We start from the raw sequence: 12,972 nt of genomic DNA, 5'->3' as shown, positions 1-12,972 counted from the left end.
GGGTCCTAATGGTCTTCCCATTGAACTATATAAGTTGCGTCCTGATAAGATAGCGCCGTATCTTCTAGACATGTTTTCGGCGGCACGTGCGGCGGGCTTCCTCCCCCCTGACCAATGCCTCGCCACCATAGTGGTGATACACAAAGAAGGGAAGCCGCGAGACCGCTGCGCCTCCTATAGGCCCATTTCGCTGTTGAACGCAGAACCCAAAATTCTGGCTAAGGTGTTGGCTAACCGACTGGTTCGGGTCGCGGGCGACTTGATTCATCAGGATCAGTCCGGTTTTATACCCCATCGGAATACCGCCCTAAATTTGAGGCGTTTGCACGGTGTGCTTGCTAGAGCCAAGTTTATACGGGAGCCGGCCATCTTGGCATCTTTAGATGCTACTATGGCGTTCGACACTTTGGAGTGGCCATATATTTGGGCCGTTTTGGCAAAATTTGGGTTCGGCCCTGAGTTTATTGGTTGGGTAAAATTGCTATACGCTGACCCATTGGCTCAGGTGGTGGTGAATGGTAGGGTGTCGGCTCCCTTCGCACTGGGGAGGGGTACGCGACAGGGATGTCCGCTACCACCCCTTCTCTTTGCGCTTTCTTTGGAGCCTCTCGCCGCCTGGTTGCGTTGGGAGCCGTCGTTGCGAGGCATTAGATGGACGCCAGAGTTCGAAGACCGTGTCTCCCTTTACGCGGACGACATCCTTCTGTATCTCACTTCCCCCCGACAGTCACTAATGGTATTGGTGGACGTATTGAATTCCTTTGGCCGCAACTCCGGCCTGGTCATCAACTGGGCCAAATCGTGCATCTACGTCCTCTCGGGGGACGCCCCCCTCCTGCCGCAAGACTGCCCTGTTCAGATTGCTACCCTGGGGTTCAAATATTTGGGAATCTTTATCTCACTGGATCCCGCGGTCCGCTATGAGCGAAACCTTCTCCCTCCCCTCCAGCGATTGAAGGCCGACGTCGCAAGATGGCGACGACTTCCGCTTTCGCCGCTTGGACGGGCGGCATTGTTTAAAATGATGTCGCTGCCTCGCTTTTTGTACGCTTTGCAAAATACTCTTGATGTCGTGCCGGCCCGCTATTTCCGGGAGGTTGAGGGTCTTCAGCGCCAACTGTTTTGGGACGGGCGGCCGCGGATTGCTCTCGCCAAGTTGACGCTCCCTTGGTACGATGGGGGGGGGTCGCCCTCCCCGATATCAAACGATACTATTGGGCGTCTCAGTTGGCGGCGGTGAACCACGGGATATATGATCCTGCCTTAAACCCGGCGTTCGAGATGGATAAATTCCTGCTCCCGGGTGGGGATTATAATAGGGCGCTGTACTCGGTGACCCCAGACACGCGGCTGACGGGACCTACGCGGGTGGCGGTGCGTGTGTGGCACGCGGCGAATGCTGCGATGGGGTGGAGGGATCGCTTGACTCGGGCGACGCCGCTGTATGCCTCTGGGCTGTTGGGCTGTTTGTGGAGATCGAAAGGCTTTGAGAAATGGGACATGATTGGTATATGTAAGGTGGGTGATCTTTGTGTGAAGGGAGCTTTCAAAACGTTTGAAATGCTTAAAATGGAATATAAATTTAACGATAGGGAGTACTTCCGGTATGCTCAAGTCCACCATGCGCTGTGTTCGGTTTTTCCGGACGCTGCTGCCATCCCCGAGTATTCCCCACTGGAGGATAGAGTGTTGGATGGCTACGTGCCCGACAGCACTATTTCTCTGATTTACAAGAAACTCATCAACGATCGTGCGGACTTGCTGCTCTGTCTGAGGGAGGCATGGACGGGCGATGGCTTAGAGCTGGATGATGAGGACTGGGTGTCGGCGGTGGCCTCCCCGAAGGAGGTAGCGATCCCGGCCCGCTTACGGTTTGTTCAGCTGAAGATCCTTCATAGAGTGTATGTCACGGGGCCCGGTTTGCTGCGTATGGGTTATTCGACCGATGGACTGTGTAAGCCTGGATGTGGCCTACCGGGCACCTTTCTTCATATCTTGTGGGAATGTTCGGAGGTTGTGCGATTTTGGAACGATGTCCACACTGTTATGGAGAAGGTCACGCGCGTGGCCCTGTTGCCTGAGGCTAGGAGGTGTTTGTTGAATGTTTGGGAACCGAATGATTGTACTGCGGCACAGACGCAGTGGGTGACCTTGGGGTATATGGTAGCTAAGCGTAACATTGCGCAGTTATGGGGCTCCCCGAGGCCACCCACGATTGAGGTATGGAAGGAGAATATGGACTGGTGTATGTTTAGGGAAAAGACGGTGTATGTGGCGAGAGGTAAGCCAGGGAAATGGAGTAGGGTATGGGGTCCGTGGAATTCATATCGAGGCCGTATCTGCACCCCGCCTTTGCCATTAGAGGTCGATATTGCTTTGACCCCCTAGCCGCGCATTCTGCGGGAGGGTGAGAGGTGTGTTCCATGCTTTGTTTTCCCATTGCCCCCCTTCACCGCTTCTGGACTAGAATCGCTTTGGACACTTTATGTTATTCCCCGTCCTGGGAAGAGCACGCTGCTATCTCGGACTCTCATTGCCTTGAGTGTGTTTTATGTTTAATAAAAAATGAAACTTGTTTTAAGCTGCTCCTGGCCTATGGCCATGGCCTGTGATAGGTGCTTACGGACTGCCGGGTGCTTTGCTGTTGGTTCATTTGAATGTATGGCGTTACACTGCGGGCCCTCGGACTCTATAGCGGCCGGCCCTGGTGGTTGTAGGCCCTTGTATGTCTTTTATTGTGTGCTAACGGTTTCTAATAAAATATATTAAAAAAAAAAAAAAAAAAACCTCTCTTGCTTGCTGCATTGCACTCTCCACCTCATTCATAGCTGTAGCTGCTTAATTTTGAATAATTGGTTCTCCAAGAGAATCTTGAGTCAGTGGCCCAGAACATTGTCTGCTTTATGAACTCTCCTTGGCATTCTCAGTAGCAATGGTTTGTTTCTGTTCAATCTCATCTTTCAATATTTGCAAGTAGGTTGGAAAAACTGAACACTCAATGCTGTCTTCCACAGCAATGAAAGATTCTTTGCAACAGTAACAGTGTTCAGGTAAGTCTGATTTAGCACGCCATCGCTTGAACAACTACAAAAGTGGCAAGTAAAAAAACTCTCTTCTCTCTGGAGTTTGGCAACTAAGGGCCATATTATCAAGGAACGCAATAGCATTATCTCCGCTTTAGCGGCAGGAAACTGCCGCTAAAGCGGCGATAATGGGCTTGATAATATGCCCTTGTGAATTCCCATAGAAGCCCCATGCTGGGACTCCATTTATCCATACACTACCCCGAGGGGCAAGCTGCTCACCTTCTTCCTGGCGGCATGACTAACAATAGCCCATACCTAGATGAACCCTCGCACACCAGGCCTCTCGCTATGGTGGTCTAAGATGTAGCATATCTATGCTACGGAACACTTGCCTGCAAATGTTACGAACAAAATGTAAAGGTTTGAATGAATCTGGTTGCCTTTTTTAAAGACCTTTGTGAAGCGATGCACCATCTACCATCATACCACACATATTACAGTGGGCCCATCTGGGAGGGCTTTTGTCATCGGACAGCAAGTGTGATGGGGGCAGGTCTTTTGGATGTGCTTCTGATCATGAAGCAGATCATGTGATTCTGACTGCAGGTACTGATGACCTTCTGACCTGAGGTTCCCACTGTTTCTCCTCTATCTATGCCATTGGCCATTGCATGTTGCCCCAGCTACTAACGTTACAATACCCGATTTTTTTTTAATGTTCTTGCATTGCTTTTATTCCTGTGATGTGCTGTGACCACCATGGAACTTCCCTTCCCCCATTCTTTTTCCTCCAAAAAAGATATGCTTTAAAAAAAAGATGGGAGAAAAAGTCAACCCGGTGAATTATATGCGGGTCAAAGAGTGCATAGTCTGAATTCCGCTAGCCCTGGAATTTTGTTGAAATAATACCCATTCCCTCATGACCTCCTTTCCCATGCACACTCTGCCACGGATGCTCAGTTACAAGGAAGGCTTCCACTATATTGTGATAAAGTTGCCAAAAAGTGCATGGTTTGACTGATTCATGTTAAAGGGGATTGAATCTAGAGGCGCAGGAGTTGATACTCACATATTCCTAAAACATTTGCGATGGCGAGCTCTTCTGAACATTGAACAGGTCTGACTTAGAATTACATGTTTCAAATATATCCCTCATTCTGTCTCGACTTAAGCGTGCATGGGCACTCCGGCCTGCTCGGTTCATAAATTACCACACACAGGTTTTCCCTACTATCTTGCCTAAATGTGAACATTTTTGCAGTCTTATATCACTGTGGTGCTCTAAGGCAGGACCACTGGAATTATGTGGCAGGATTGGCTAAATTATGCGGCAAGAAAACGGAAAGTATGTGGCATAATGCAGCACATCATGTGATAGTATCACCTCATTATTTTGTCACTTTTACACCTGTTAACATTGTATGAACCTTGATTGCACCTCATTAGTACCAATTTAGCACCCAAATGTAGCAATAAGCAACCAAAAATTAACCAGCCAACTTTTGCAAAGGGCCTTCCACTGTGCAGCAACACGTGTTGCTGCATTTTGAGTAACTTTTGAAAGATTTGCCTTAACAAAATGGCATTCAGATAAGGCATACTGCAATGTGCAATCGGGCGTTTTCAATGAACTCCAACCACCACAGGGTCGCCCTAAAGATTATTCGTTTCTATTCCAGGAATACTTAGCAGTAAAGGTACAGATGAGATGGCGGGAGTGCAAGAGTAGAGATGGTACCCACCACATTGAATCAAGAGCGGGCGTAGAACAAAGTGCAGGAGACTATATACCAGAGTTACTGGTTCAGCGAAAACCAGAACAGTAGACTCCTTGACTCGACAGGCGGATGCATGCCATCAAAGGACTTACCGAAGAGTACCCCACTTGTGGTAGGACGGGGGAGGATCATTATACTAAGCCAATATAAGTGACTGAAATGTAACAGTGGCTGGTGATATTTACCACTAAATGCTATATATCAATTTTTGCATTGCACAATATTATACTGTGAAGTGGGGGTTGTGAGGCATTTAGACGATTATGTGAGATTTCCGTAACGTCAATTAAAAAGAAAAAACAGTTTGAACCGTTTGAGCTATAAACAAAATGTGTTTTTGTCAAAATCTGCAGATTATGCAGTAGATGATGGATTATGTGGCAAATGCGTCAAATCTATATTGTTGAGAAAATATGCAGCTGCTGCACAATTGCATAATTCCAATGGCCCTGCTCTCAGGTACCTCTTCTGGAGATGCTGGATTTTAAGAAGTAGTATTCCCTGACCCAATCTTTAAAAATTCTGTGAGCCAAGAATTTGGAACTCCATCCCACACCACCCAAATTGTCAGAATAAATTTATACAACAGTAAAAAAAAACTAAAATACCGAGGTTGACATATATTCATTGCCTATGTCCCCCGTTTGATATATATTCCTCACCAGTGTACCCCCAAAAGCTTTCCCAACTTGCTTTGTGACAAGAGTTGTGGTCTCTAGGCTTACGATTAACTGCTGTTCCAGTCATCTGCCAGATATTCTTCTTAGCCTGATAATTATGGCTATACCACACTTGACACATAACTCGCCATCTTTTTCATAATTTGCAAATTTCATCCGAAATGTTTGCTTCTAGCTCAAGCATAGCAAATTATACTAAAAGAAAGTACTGCCTGGCCGTGCAGTGGCAGACATTTTGCAATGGTCACATTTGAGTTGCTGAGTGCTTTATTCAGGTGTTAATCTTGTAGTAATGATGCAGTGGCGTAACACAAAATGATGGGCCTCGTGTGGAATGTGATGAGGGGCCTGAGACTCCCATATCTCAGAGATATTATTTGGCCTTGGGCTGAAAGGACGCCCCTTGACGATTTGGGGCCCCCTTGAATAGCTGCCCACCAAACCTTGTGCAGCAGTGGGTGCAAGGGCCTGCATTACTCCCCTGCAATGAAGTGATACTTTCAGGGGAGTTTAATGTATGCTAAAATAACAAAATAGTGAAATGGTACTGCAGTAGTGTGCCAGGTTACGTCATATAATTTGGCTTTTCTTGCCAATAATTTCTTCAACCTTGCCACATAATTTGTTCTTCGATTGTCACAACATTCCAGTGTTCCATTATATAGGTTTTCTTTCTTAATTTATTCCCTTACGCCGTGAATCTTTACCCTGTAAATATGATTTAAAAAGATGTATATACACCAAGGGGCGTAGTTTAGTCATTGAGATTTGAGGGTTGTGAATCTCAAATTTCCCAACTAAAAAGGCTGTGGGCTGCAGGGTGGAGGGGTGAGATGACCAAGATTTGACATGGACTGTTTCTATGGACTGTTTCTATGAGGCCTTTCGTGTAAATCCTAAAGTAGTCATGCAAACACTAAAGGTGGCCTAGACTCTAATTGTAGATGGAGTAGCATTTGAATCTATTAAATTAATCATAAGAGGTGCTCGCACAGCACACATCCTGAAGTCAAGTAATTAAAAGTACAAGCTTGAATGCGATAATAAAGAGGAGATTCTGAAATCAAATGTTTGCCTGCAATCATACAATGTGGACAAGCAGGGAAGCCAGGTTATCTGGTTTTGGTTTCATATTTTGGAATTCAGCCACCAGACCTATCTCTCTCTCTTTCTTGTTTTACAGCAAAGGTCACTGCTTTGTCTTTTATTCTTGGCCCAGGACCAAGACCCAACACAGACATAGCAAACCCGAATCAGGACCCCCTGACCCAAATGCAGGACTAAGAATGCATTCATTTAGGGGTGTCACACCCCAAACATCCCCCTGAACCTCCCCTGTATACACTCCTCTTCTCTATTACATTTTACTTCCTATAAAGGGCTCTGACCCTCCGTGGGGCGAGGTAGAAGGTGATGAAAGCTGCGAATACATAGATAAGTACAAATAATAGCATGTATTTTAATAGCACATATTAACAGCATCATCCCCAGGCTTACACTGCCACTAAATTCGTCCTTGTCATGTTTCCTTCCTGAAACAATGCCACAAGTGTAAGACAGAACCCCACTGAGGAATGCAGTGTGTTCACGGTAGTGCTACTGCATGGGGGATGGGCAGTGCACATGAATGTCTGCTCTGGTTTGACCGGTAGGAGCACTGAGTACAAAAAAACTCATCAGGGTTCAAAAGAGGAATTCGAACGTTGAAGGAGGTCACCGGTGGCTCCAGCTTTTCTTTTGCCTTCTAGGCATTTACCGACTGAGTTTTCAACACTCCGAGTTTAAATGTGAGTCTGTCTGACTTCGAAGTGCACATTTTTGACCAGGTGGGCCAAGATTCAAGAAAGATAAAAGCTGAACCTGTGTAAGCCTGTTCAGGCTTCAGAATCCTGCCCTGAACCAGCTTGAGATAAACTTTGACAACCTGAACACACCGGTTTATTAAAAACACAACGTCTGTTTGCAATACACCTGTAATGAAAGAAAAAAAACATATAAACATTTCCTGCTAGGTGTACACACTGCTTTGTTTGTTTCTCAGCAGTGGACTCGTGGTTCCTAGAAAGTCTGTTTATTAGTAAATTCTGCAGATGTATTTTGCCCAAACATGCCTTTTGTATTGTAAACAGACTCGTTGACTTTGATGGCTTAGTGTCTCCAGTGCCAAGGTAAGACAGTGATGGGGCTGAGTTCTCATTTGACAATATCACAAGATTTGGTCCTGACAGGACTGACTCAGCCTTTTAAAATTCCAAGGTCGAGGTCAAGTAGAATCGACTTGGTTAATCACTGCACATGTTGCCGAAACGGAATATAAACTGTCATATAAAAGTATGCAAGGAAAATAATGGAAAGCCCATCACTGGTACCTGCCTTACAGAAATCAATTACCACTTTAATATGAAATCTGACCAGAAAAGATGCGGTTTAACTTGAGGCAATAGAGTGACCAGTGGCAGACTCTGAAGCTTTTTATTACCGGCCTCTAACAGCCGGTAATTATTGATGGTATTACTGTCAAGTACCACGATTTTTACAGTCAATTATTAATTACAAAAGACTGGGAAATAATCTCTGTTCTAATGGCGATCTCTAGTTTTTGGTGTGTTCTGTTAAGGATTTCAGTGTTATAAGGTATGTGAAAAGTGTGAGGCGAGCTTTTCTTTCGCTTTTTGGAATGAAGTTGTCCAAATATATTCAAGCTATAATCTTTTTTAACTTAAACAACTTTATATCTGAGAAGCGTAATCCTTACGTGGATCTGAAAGTACGTGGAAAATCTTAATGGAAAAGTGACCGCAATTTCTTTTACAAATTTTGCTATATTTGTCACTTGTGAGATTTGCGGTAAATGCGGCATGGATATTGCATAACGTGTCTTTGGCACATACGACTGGGTGGCAGTGAAAACAAAGAGAAATTATAGATAACATTTTTTTCATAAATGTTGCGTACAAATATTGAAAAGTACTATGAGTTTTAAAAATCACTTTTATATATCAGTCGATTCTGAAATATTGATTTAAAATGAAAAACAACCTTTAAAAATTACGTGGGTTAATGACGGAAATTGCAGAATCATGTTTTCATACAACTATGGGCATTTCGCTTACTTTAGGGCATTGGAAGTTCTTTGCAAGCAGCAAATCTCAAACTGAGACACAATGGGAAGGGGGCGTCATATAGGTTGCACTTGTGCGGTGATCGGGTGCAGCACACTCGATGAGAGGGAATAACGAGCATACTGGTGTCATGCCCTAAAGAGTGGTATTTTAGAAACTAAGAAGCAGAACATGCACATTGAACTCTATATGGCAATAATATTAAATAATTTACATTCATGTGCAAAAGGTGCATAGACATTTGCAGTAGTAGAGGATATATATATATATATATATGTATCTCGAAAAGACAAGTCATGCAACACTCATTTTTAAATGGTCGTAATGAAATTATAATTTCTGTTGCAACCTGAAAACATGATTTGTATTTAAGTTGTATTAATAACATTTAAGTTGTGTTAAGTACATTTTATATTTTGCACAGTGCACTTTAATGAGCATGTCAACAGGATCATAAAGTGTTTCTTTAATGTCTATGCTAACACGCATAGCAACAATGGTGAATAAATAGAAACCATAATGGCAATGACACTATGTGAGCAAGGTAGCTGTGACCACCGAAATGGGTTAGTTTCGGCTGAATAAAAAAGTATATTTACTGACTCCAGTCGTGCCTGCTTATGGAGTCTCCTGTGGGGGAGAAGAGCAGGAGTGGAAACTGACATATATAAATCAAAACAATACCCTTTCAAGCATAAAGTGATGCATAAATTATGCAAAAAAAAGCAGAGAACACTGGGTAGTTCTCAAGTTTAGGTGGATATCAGCGCCTGAATAGAACACCCTCAACACTAGTGACACTCTAGATCTGCTCACCCCAAATGTCTGCTTTTCTATCAAAGTCTTTAAACATAGTATTAGCACAGTGCAATCCACGCTGAGATAGAAAGGGACAAAGTCTTTTTCCATTTCTACAGCAAAGTCTTTAAGCATAGGACTAGCACAGTGCTGTCCATGATGAGCTGTAAAATGACAAAAGCCTGTTAACAATTCAGGCACAGTATTACAGCTTTGAATTGGTAAAATACCAACCAAGCCAACTTGAAATGATTAAAAGCAACCCCTGACCTGTGTTTTCTCTCATTAGAGCTTTTCAGAGAGGTATAGCTTTGTCCAGACACAAGGGAGCAACCAGTGTAAGTCAAAACAATACCTTTCAGGCATAGAGTGATGCATAAATTATGCAAAAAAGAAGCAGAGAACTCTGGGTAGTTCTCAAGTTCTACCATGAGTTCTCTGCTTCTTGGCATATATATATGTATATATATATATATTCACTTAAAAAACCATAGGTTTCACCCATGTTATAGTTAGCTGGACATTTCACTCGTAAAAAACCAGTGAAATTCCCCCGTAATGGTTAGTGCAGGCAACTATAACTCACGTGACCGCAATCCTCTGCTGATGACGTCAGATATTACATCACTGATGACATATGTGTCTTTATGAAAAATAAATATTTGTAATATATGTATAGCTAAAGATTAATGGAAGAAGACATGGGTAAATAAGTGTCTAAATACAGTGATGTAATATCTGACGTCATCAGCAGAGGATTGCGGTCGCGTGAGTTATAGTTGCCTGCACTAACTATAACGGGGGAATTTCATTGGTTTTTTACGAGTGAAATGTCCAGCTAACTATAACGTGTGTGAAACCTATGGTTTTTTCATTGAATATATAAACATATAAATATAATCTGCATATCTATATAAATATAAATTCATGCAAACATATACATATATGCATACATATGCATGGTATGTACATGAAAGTTTGAAAAACTCTAATACAAGCAAAGCTAAAAAGCCACCTAATTACAAACAGAATTGCTTTAACTTAAACGAGGGCGAGACCTATTGCATTTTCAATGCTTGTTTACTTTGATTCCATCAAGAAGGCATTCAGATGTGTCCCACATTTTCCATAAATTCTGAATGGTAGCACTCTAGTTGCTCATTAGATCACTGTAGTAAAGCTACTGCTCACCAGGGAAGTCTGCTGCTGGTATTGAAAGTGCATGTTTCAGTCTGCATGTCAGAACTTTTTAATGAAATAGAAGAGGATTTGAGAAGTCACTCAAAATGTGCCCTAATTTTTCTTTTTTCCTCACTAATCATAATTTCTATGGCAAAATGAACCTCCTCATTGTGTTCCTTTTAAATTAAACTACTCACTCTCTACTACTCACTCGCTACTACTTTCTACTACTCACTCTCTACTACTCACTTTCTACCACTCTCTACTACTCTACTACTCTCTACTACTCACTCTCTACTACTCACTCTCTACTACTCTCTACCACTCACTCTCTACTACTCTACTACTCACTCTCTACTACTCTCTACTACTCTCTCTCTACTACTCTCTCTCTCTACTACTCCCTCTCTACTACTCTCTCTACTACTCACTCTCTACTACTCACTCTCTACTACTCTCTACTACTCTCTACTACTCTCTACTACTCACTCGCAACTACTCACTCGCTACTACTTTCTACTACTCACTCTCTACTACTCACTTTCTACTACTCTCTACTACTCTACTACTCTCTACTACTCACTCTCTACTACTCATTCTCTACTACTCTCTACTACTCTCTACCACTCACTCTCTACTACTCTACTACTCACTCTCTACTACTCTCGACTACTCTCTCTCTACTACTCTCTCTCTCTACTACTCTCTCTCTACTACTCTCTCTACTACTCACTCTACTACTCACTCTACTACTCTCTACCACTCACTCTCTACTACTCTCTCTCTCTCTACTACTTACTCTCTACTACTCACTCTACTACTCTCTACTACTCTCTCTGCTCCTCACTTTCTACTACTCTCTACTACTCACTCTCTACTACTCACTCTCTACTACTCACTCTCTACTACTCTACTACTCTCTACTACTCTCTCTACTACTCACTCTCTACTACTCACCCTCTACTACTCTCTACTACTCTCTCTCTACTACACACTCTCTACTACACACTCTCTACTACTTGCTCTCTACTACTCACTCTACTACTCACTCTCTACTACTCCCTACTACTCCCTACTACTCACTCTACTACTCACTCTCTACTACTCTCTACTACTCACTCTCTACTTCTCCACTACTCTCTACTAATCACTCTCTACTACTCACTCTGTACTACTCTCTCTCTACTACTCCCTCTCTACTACTCACTCTCTACTACTCTCTCTCTACTACTCTCTACTACTCTCTACTACTCACTCTCTACTACTCTCTACTACTCACTCTCTACTACTCTCTACTACTCACTCTACTACTCATTCTCTACTACTCATTCTCTACTACTCTCTCTCTGCTACTCAGTCTCCACTACTCACTCTCTACTACTCTCTACTACTCACTCTCTAATACTCACTCTCTACTACTCCCTCTACTACTCACTCTCTACTACTCACTACTACACCCTCTACTACTCACTCTACTACTCTCTACTACTCACTCTCTACTACTCATTCTCTACTACTCTCTACTACTCTCTACCACTCACTCTCTACTACTCTACTACTCACTCTCTACTACTCTCGACTACTCTCTCTCTACTACTCTCTCTCTCTACTACTCTCTCTCTACTACTCTCTCTACTACTCACTCTACTACTCACTCTACTACTCTCTACCACTCACTCTCTACTACTCTCTCTCTCTCTACTACTTACTCTCTACTACTCACTCTACTACTCTCTACTACTCTCTCTGCTCCTCACTTTCTACTACTCTCTACTACTCACTCTCTACTACTCACTCTCTACTACTCACTCTCTACTACTCTACTACTCTCTACTACTCTCTCTACTACTCACTCTCTACTACTCACCCTCTACTACTCTCTACTACTCTCTCTCTACTACACACTCTCTACTACACACTCTCTACTACTTGCTCTCTACTACTCACTCTACTACTCACTCTCTACTACTCCCTACTACTCCCTACTACTCACTCTACTACTCACTCTCTACTACTCTCTACTACTCACTCTCTACTTCTCCACTACTCTCTACTAATCACTCTCTACTACTCACTCTGTACTACTCTCTCTCTACTACTCCCTCTCTACTACTCACTCTCTACTACTCTCTCTCTACTACTCTCTACTACTCTCTACTACTCACTCTCTACTACTCTCTACTACTCACTCTCTACTACTCTCTACTACTCACTCTACTACTCATTCTCTACTACTCATTCTCTACTACTCTCTCTCTGCTACTCAGTCTCCACTACTCACTCTCTACTACTCTCTACTACTCACTCTCTAATACTCACTCTCTACTACTCCCTCTACTACTCACTCTCTACTACTCACTACTACACCCTCTACTACTCACTCTAC

Source organism: Triturus cristatus, chromosome 3_2, assembly GCF_964204655.1.
Source record: "Triturus cristatus chromosome 3_2, aTriCri1.1, whole genome shotgun sequence".
In the NCBI taxonomy this organism is placed as follows: domain Eukaryota; kingdom Metazoa; phylum Chordata; class Amphibia; order Caudata; family Salamandridae; genus Triturus; species Triturus cristatus.
The sequence above is the reverse complement of the archived record's forward strand: the minus strand, read 5'-3'. Positions refer to the sequence as shown.